At 38.6% G+C, this 7,414-nt stretch overlaps 1 protein-coding gene across 3 annotated transcripts in view; it reads right to left on the bottom strand.

Annotated features, from left to right (window-relative positions):
• ephb1 (EPH receptor B1) overlaps positions 1-7,414 on the bottom strand; it is a 160,809-nt gene that overhangs the window by 91,254 nt on the left and 62,141 nt on the right. The gene's annotated exons all lie outside the window — the stretch shown is intronic.

Below are 7,414 nucleotides of genomic sequence, written 5' to 3'. Positions count from 1 at the left end.
GAGAGAGAGAGAGAGAGAGAGAGAGAGAGAGAGAGAGAGAGAGAGAGAGAGAGAAAGAGAGAGAGAGAGAGAGACTGTTAATATTTCCTGAGCCGCAGAGAGTTGTACACATATCACTATCTTCCCTGAGGCACGATATACGAGTCTACTTCCTGGATTAACAAAAAGGCATTAGCCTGCTGAGCTACAGGGCTTATTAATCTTTTGAGAATACTTGTGTCCTTCTTTCTTGAAAGAATAAACAACTACCATTGCAGTAGCTGCAAAACACCACTTTATCTTCTGGTCAGGAAATGCTCACAGTTGTAGTAAATGTATTCCCACTACATGAGCGATAACTGAATAATTACTGTGGTCGAAATACTATTTGCCATCTACGCTCTTGCTGGGCACTCAGTTGATACATTAGAAATATGGTGTGTAACGAATGTTAGATTATGCTCTAGTGAATTACAATTAGACAGACACAGACTACATGGCAGCCAAGAGCCCGTCTGATGGAGAGGCACTTGTGTACAGACTGAACTGAAACACGCTGCAGGCCATTTCTTGCAGGTGTGACCCAGAAAGTGAGTTGGATGAGCATCAGAAGGCCCTTAGGGAATTAACTCAGTGCACCAAATCATGATGAAAATGTGTCATTAACATTTGGCTTGAATCATCGAGTGTTGTGGGGAGAACTCTCAGTAAAATAAAACTTAGAATTAAAGCTTTTGAATAAGTGTCCTCCTGTAGAAAAGTTGGTTATGTTGTGGGTATACAAAATCAACGTTTTTGAGCTTTACATCATGTCATAATGTAATTCCCACATCCAAAACATACCCAGGGTGTTGCTTTGACTCATGCACACATGTTTGAGAAAACCATGAATCTCCTGTGGTAGCCATGTTGAGCTGCCTAAATGCTAGTTGGTACAAAGCACCGCCTATTTGTACAAAGATCCTCCCTGAAGCTCAGTCTGCAGCTGGACTCCAGCCCCACAGAGTGCTCCTCCCCCAAAGACATGCTGAAGTAAGAGTGTCTAAAACAGTAAGGGGTTCTTAAAGAGACAGAGGCCAATTTTTTAAGGAATTTAGATGGCTATGATGGAAAGTCAAATTTATTTTTGATATATACAACAATTTCATAACTGAGGGTATCTATGGGATAAATATTGTGCCAGCAGGAATTGAATTTGAATTGCTCAGATTGAATCTGAATGTGCATAATCTGAAATTGAATGCATTGGTTTGAAAATAAATTTCACTAATTTGGAACTGAATTTAAAGTTTTGAATTTGAATTAATTTGCTTTGAAACTGTATTTTGGTTTATTTAAAATTCAGTTTGACTACTTTCACTTTCAGTTCCATAATTCAAAATTTTGTGTCATAGGTATCATAGTTGCTTGACTGTGGTATACACTTGAACTATGTGCCAGAAAAAAAAAAAAACATGTTCAAGATAGACTGGTTTTCTAAATACACTTTTATTTATCAACATAAAAAAAGCAAAAATGTGTCAAGTAAATACGCTACAGTTGTCACATAAGACCACAATAAATTGGTGTAAAAATAATTTCTGAACATCCTTTTCAGGTTAGTTCTCCTTTCCAATGTAATGCTATTATTTATACTCCAATTAAATACAACCGCTTGGTTAGGATATCTGTTTTCCCAAGTGCTCCAATGATCTATACAGCTGTAGAGGAGGAGAAGTTAATGAGACCTATACTAAAAGGAGTGGGCCTCCAGTCAGTTCATGTTTCTGGTGTGCACATGTCTCCTGGTGCTTCCTTTTTCCTCTGACCTTTTAAGTCCCACCTGCTCCATCACGCTGAATAAAGAGTGGGGTGGGGGTATTGGCTTTTCCCATATAGCCCCAAGAACCACTCAAGCCATGGTAAAGATTCAAAAGTCTTGTTCAATAAGTCCATAAAAGAATGTAACACAAGATAAACTGGAAGAATGTAAGCCATCAAATTTCAATGTAGATGATAAACTTAACTGATGTAACAAACGCATGGAGACAAAAAAAGCAAGCTTGGGTGGAGTAGGGAATGTAGAGGGTGGAGAGGGAAGATACATGATGAACATTGGAACTGCCGACATGATAAATGAGTTTACAAAAATCTGAGGTGCAAATTAACACCCCACCACCACCACCCCCCACTGCAGCCTCTGTGCCCACTTCACTCCTTTTTTTCTTCCCCTTTCCCTTGTCCCCTTCCGCTCCCCTCTCCCATCTCTGCTCTGTAATGACCATTCATCAGCATTACAGGAACCTGTCCCTTTCAGCACTGCCTGTTCATTAATACAGCCAGCCCTAGGCTCCTCTGCACCCGTCTGTTCTGGTCTAGGAGGGGGTCCTCACCGCCCTTCGTCTAGCCAAATGACCACCATCTTTCACGCCGGAGAGGGGCCTGAGGCATCTTCGATAATGCCCATCTAGAATCTGTCCGAAAATTCATCGCCTCTTATAATAATGAACTCCCCCCCCTCCCTCCCGTTCTCAGTAGATATTCAGTGTCACCATTATGTCAAAAACAAATAAAACTATTACAGGTGCATTGATTAGATAGCACAAATGTGACTCTGACATGGTTTTATCTTGTCTTTCCAAAGTTTTGCATGCATATACTGTTTACACCTGTGTGCCTACAGTGTTTTTAATTTGATACTTTTGTGACAACATATTGATTTGCTAGCTCTTGTTTTACTGTCGAGAGCTTAAGGCTACATGTCACATTTCTGCTTGTGTAGGTCTACAACATTTGAGTACTGTGGGTATCGACATTTTTTTCTGTGTTCTTTAGCATCTTCATCATTTTCCATCATGAAAGCTTATATAACACTTGTATTTAGAAAGCGAGAACAGTATTCAAAATGGAGAGGACGTATCCTTGTTGCATCACTAAGTTTGTATGTTCTTACTTTATTCATAGGCCTTTTACATTATTTAAACCAAATGGATCTTTGTGACATCTCCCTGACCTGGGAAGAAAGAAGGCATAATCACTCATCACTTGTACGTTAATGGAATTCTCAGTTTCTTTGCATTTATTTTGTTTAATAATTTGTGCATTGAATTAGACAAAGCCATTGCAGAGTATATTTAGTCCATGCATTAAGAGCCAAAGCGCCAATGTTTGTTGGCAGACGGATTTTTATTATATTTTTGTTTCTTATGAGATAATATAAAAGCAAGCAGGCTAAATATGCAGGATCAGTCTGAGGTCAAACTTGGGTTCAGCTTCTTGAAAACAAGCTTTGCTCATTTGGAGCTGGTTTGTATCAATAAAGCTAACTTAACCCTCTGAGGTCGACACCCGCTCTGGAGCGGGCTAAGCTGTGACACATTTAAAGGTCTCCTGTTATAAATATGACACCATGCTGAGCATTCATTTCAACTGGGTTTGATAGTACAGACTTCAAACTCAATATAAATAGTTTTTTTATTGATATTGTTTTTATTTACTTCCAAGTGTCCATGAGTGTTGTTCATGTTTCCCTGCTGCATAGACTTTGTGTAAGGTGAGGTGACAGACCAGAAGAGAATGTGGTAAATTAAAATTGACAAATTACAATGAAGCATTTTGGTTAGAAACAGTATTAGGTTTTATGAAGTTAGCATCCTCTCAGTTACTTTTACACACACCACCAGATTTCTATTTATCCCTGCCATTCAATCGGAAAACGAACTGTTTTTGCAGAAGAAACACCTGAAAAACACTGAACGGCTTTTTTACACAACACTCATTTGTGAGCCCAACCAAAAGTACTTACTGGCATCACTCTAATGGCTCTGCTTTTATCAGATGTGTGGGAGATTACCCACCTCCCCCCCCCGGCCCGATTGTCAAATGTGGCCATTGTGTGTGCCGTTATAGCTGCTCTCTTTTATAGGCAAGTAAGTAGCGAAGAGTCAGAGGAGACATGGATTCACAGAGCACTCATGTTGTTTTAATGACCAGTCATAGCTAGCTAAACTGGTGAAGAGAGGGTGAAGGAAAAGAAGCGACAGAGAGCTGAATGAAAGAAAGATCCGAGTTGATATATTCAGGCTTGTGTTACCCTTCCCACAGCCTCAGTTCACTGCCATCGAGCCACTCTGCCCTCATAAAGACCATTCATCACAATGATCTCCTGCCATTGCCCCCGAAGACTAAAATAACATAGAGCAGCTCCGATTGCCAATGTCTAGCTTTGAAGGAGTGTAGCATCCAACATTGAGCTGATGACTAGCAGGACACTAATCACAGCTGGGAGGACTGACCACTCAGAACATCAGAAACACCCACCAAAAACAGGCTAAATGGGCTGGACTAATGAATCATTTGAATATGGAATGTTGGTAGCAGGACATACTGCATGTGAGTTGTCAGATCAATTGGAGGAATAAGTCAATTTTTGGTTAAAATGACCCATGCACACTTTCAGATTTGTGATTTCTCAAGCTACATTTTGATAACTGGATCATCCTGAGATTAAGAGTGGTTCCAGAGTTATGACTTGACTAATTCTCTTAAACAGGATAGCCCTAATTTTTAAGTTATTCTAATTAGGATATCGGAAATCATTTAATAAAAAGAAAACATTAAATAGTATTTGGATATTGATATTTCCCAGTTGAAAAAAAAGTTTTTTTTTTCTTTTTTAAGCTACAGCACAAAAAGAGCTTTAAAATTATTTAAGACTGTATTTCAGCCATTTCATTCAAATGATTCGGTATTTATTCATTATAATTTGACAAAATGCAGTCGTAGCAAACATTTTAACACCTTCCTAATAGCTGCCTGTTTCTCCACATACCGCTTTGAGACCTAATCCTCGGTTTGGTGATGGGTCTCATATGATTCCTTTAAGAAATGAATCACTGCTCAAACAAAGTGAGCTCAGATCTCACGGTCTCTGTGACATCAAATTTTTATAATAAACTTGAATGCATTTTTGGAAAGACAACAATAACATGATGGAAGAAAAAATAAATTTGTACCGCTGAGGCGAACAGTTGTTGAGATATTTGCATGTGAAGTAACTGGATACATCCATCCATCCATCCTATTTACCTGCTTCTTCTTCTCAAGGTCACTGGGGTCACTGATGCCCATATCCAGCAGTCATTATGTGAGAGGCAGGGTACACCCTAGACAGGTTGCAAGTCCATCACATGGCCCTCATGACCCTTACTTGCTTTTTTGGCACACACAAAAAGTAAAATCAAATTATGTTGGCTCCATTTAGGAATATAATACTCATTAAGATTCCTCAGATACTGTGACACAAGTGTTTAATAAGTGTCTTATTTTCTTGTTTAGTCATTTCTTGTTTTATCCATGAAGCTAAGCATTTTCTCTGACTGGTATGGGCTTAATAACTTCCACAAAATGAGATTAAATGAGTAATACATCTCAAATCCATGCAGTCTTCGAAGGCTATCTTCAATTTTAAAACCAGACAAAACATACTTCAGAGGTTGGTCTGTTTGAGGCCTTACGGCACAGAAAGAAAGACAAGGCTTGACAACTTTTAGCTCATCATTCAAGCTCGGCTAATTCACTTGACAGAAACATCTGAATAGAGAAGCATCAACACGGCTGATCTTTAACCTCCAGTCTGCTATCTGAAGCTCAGTGGAGTTGCACTCCCAGACTGCTTTTCGAATCCATCAGCACCAGTTAATTTAGCTACATGCTCAGGCAAACTGAATACAGATGGGCGATGAGCAGTTTGGAAAATTTCCACATTCAAAGCATTTTAGCTAAAAAAGGCTTGGAAAATGCCTGTGCAAATAGGATGTGAGGGATTGTCAACTGTTCGTTGAATGACCTGTAAAAGTAATGCTTTTACAGAAAAGCAAAAATGAAGGGAAGCACTGATGGGCAGATGAAAAGGAAGAAATGGAACCCCTGCACTTGCACACGGTCTTCTCAATTTAGTTTGCTTAATCCGTTTTCAGCTCACATATTCACATAAGTATTCACTTATTCATCCAGTTTATTTATGAATGTCGGTGAAATGATTCAACTTTAAACTTTGATTTTAAAAAAATGTAGTTGGTATATACATATATGTTGATTTCCCAAGTTATTTCCAACTTGTATGGCATCTTTATCAGTTTGGCTCAGAAGATGCTTTCAGTTTCTAAGCTGGAGGTGAATAAGCAGTATATTTGAAAGTGCTTTCTATCAAAGAGCTGTCTCTTTATCTGTCATGCCAGCACTAAAACATGTGGGCGGAGCCCTCTGCCAGAATGTTTTTCATCCTTACAGGGCTGACATGGACGTTTCAACAATGAGGTTATTTATCCATAAGGATAGTCCAACATTACATTGACGCAGTGGAAATATACCTTCTCAGAAATAAAATAAAATAAAATAAAGAGCTAGCTTTTTAAAATGGAAGAAAATAATGTGATATTTCCACAGCTGAAAACTCATAAGGCCAAGGTCTTGGAAGGACAGTGGATTACAGGAGGACAAAAAAGGCTGAGATGAGAACTGGACGGAAAGATGCTCTTCTCATTTATACAAAGCTCTCTGCTGACTGTAATCAAAAGATAAATGCCCTTTATTTTTTTTTCCTTTCTTCCAAAGGTTGCTTCAAATCTCTCTGAGTTAATGAGAATATTTGTGTTTCAACATTCAGGTTGGTTCCTTGAAGTCGACAGGCGTAAATTTAAAGCAAGCCATGAACTACAGCTTCATTTCCTCACTTTCCCTGACAAACTTCCAGTCTGCTGTAAATGAATATGCACACACTGACACACACAACGAGAATGGAGCCTCTAAAATATGCAGTGGCATGATTGCTATTATCATTTTTGATCAGCTGTGTTATTGAATGAATGCTGCTGTCAGGGCTGTTGCATGGGAATGATTATTTTGTGGGGCATCTGAGACCTAGTTCTGCCTGGCTGAATGTGATGGATGGAGAGGAAATGGTGATGTCTGAAACACTCCAGGTCCTGCCAGATCCAAGCCACTCTATAATTACAGTCACACAGTTTGTCTGAGCCCAAGTAGAGAGAGTCCTGCCCATTTGCCTGGATGCAGTAAAATGCAGTTTTATGAAAGCTCTGCTCCCAAATCGTCCACAGAACACGATTAATACAATTGGAAAACTGAGTGATGTCATGTTACTACTTAGCCTGAAAAACAACAAGACACGTATTATAACTCTTTGTTTTTAAACTGATATTTAAATTGCAAAAAAGTGACTTTTTTAATTAGGCTAAAAGTGATGCACACCATTTGTATTCTTGCTGAACAACTAAACTGAGCAATCATTTCACTCTCAAAGCATCCAAATTTTATAATACGACTATTAACATTTGCATTTTCTATTTGAAACCAGACATATTTAAAGGCCAACATTTTTTTTATTTTAAAGGTGTTTGAAAGAAAAAAACAACTCTCTAAAACAAATATCTACAGT

Source organism: Austrofundulus limnaeus, unplaced genomic scaffold (assembly GCF_001266775.1).
Source record: "Austrofundulus limnaeus strain Quisiro unplaced genomic scaffold, Austrofundulus_limnaeus-1.0 Scaffold6, whole genome shotgun sequence".
NCBI classification, from domain to species: domain Eukaryota; kingdom Metazoa; phylum Chordata; class Actinopteri; order Cyprinodontiformes; family Rivulidae; genus Austrofundulus; species Austrofundulus limnaeus.
Note: the sequence above shows the minus strand (reverse complement) of the source record. Positions and strands in the feature narration are given on the sequence as shown.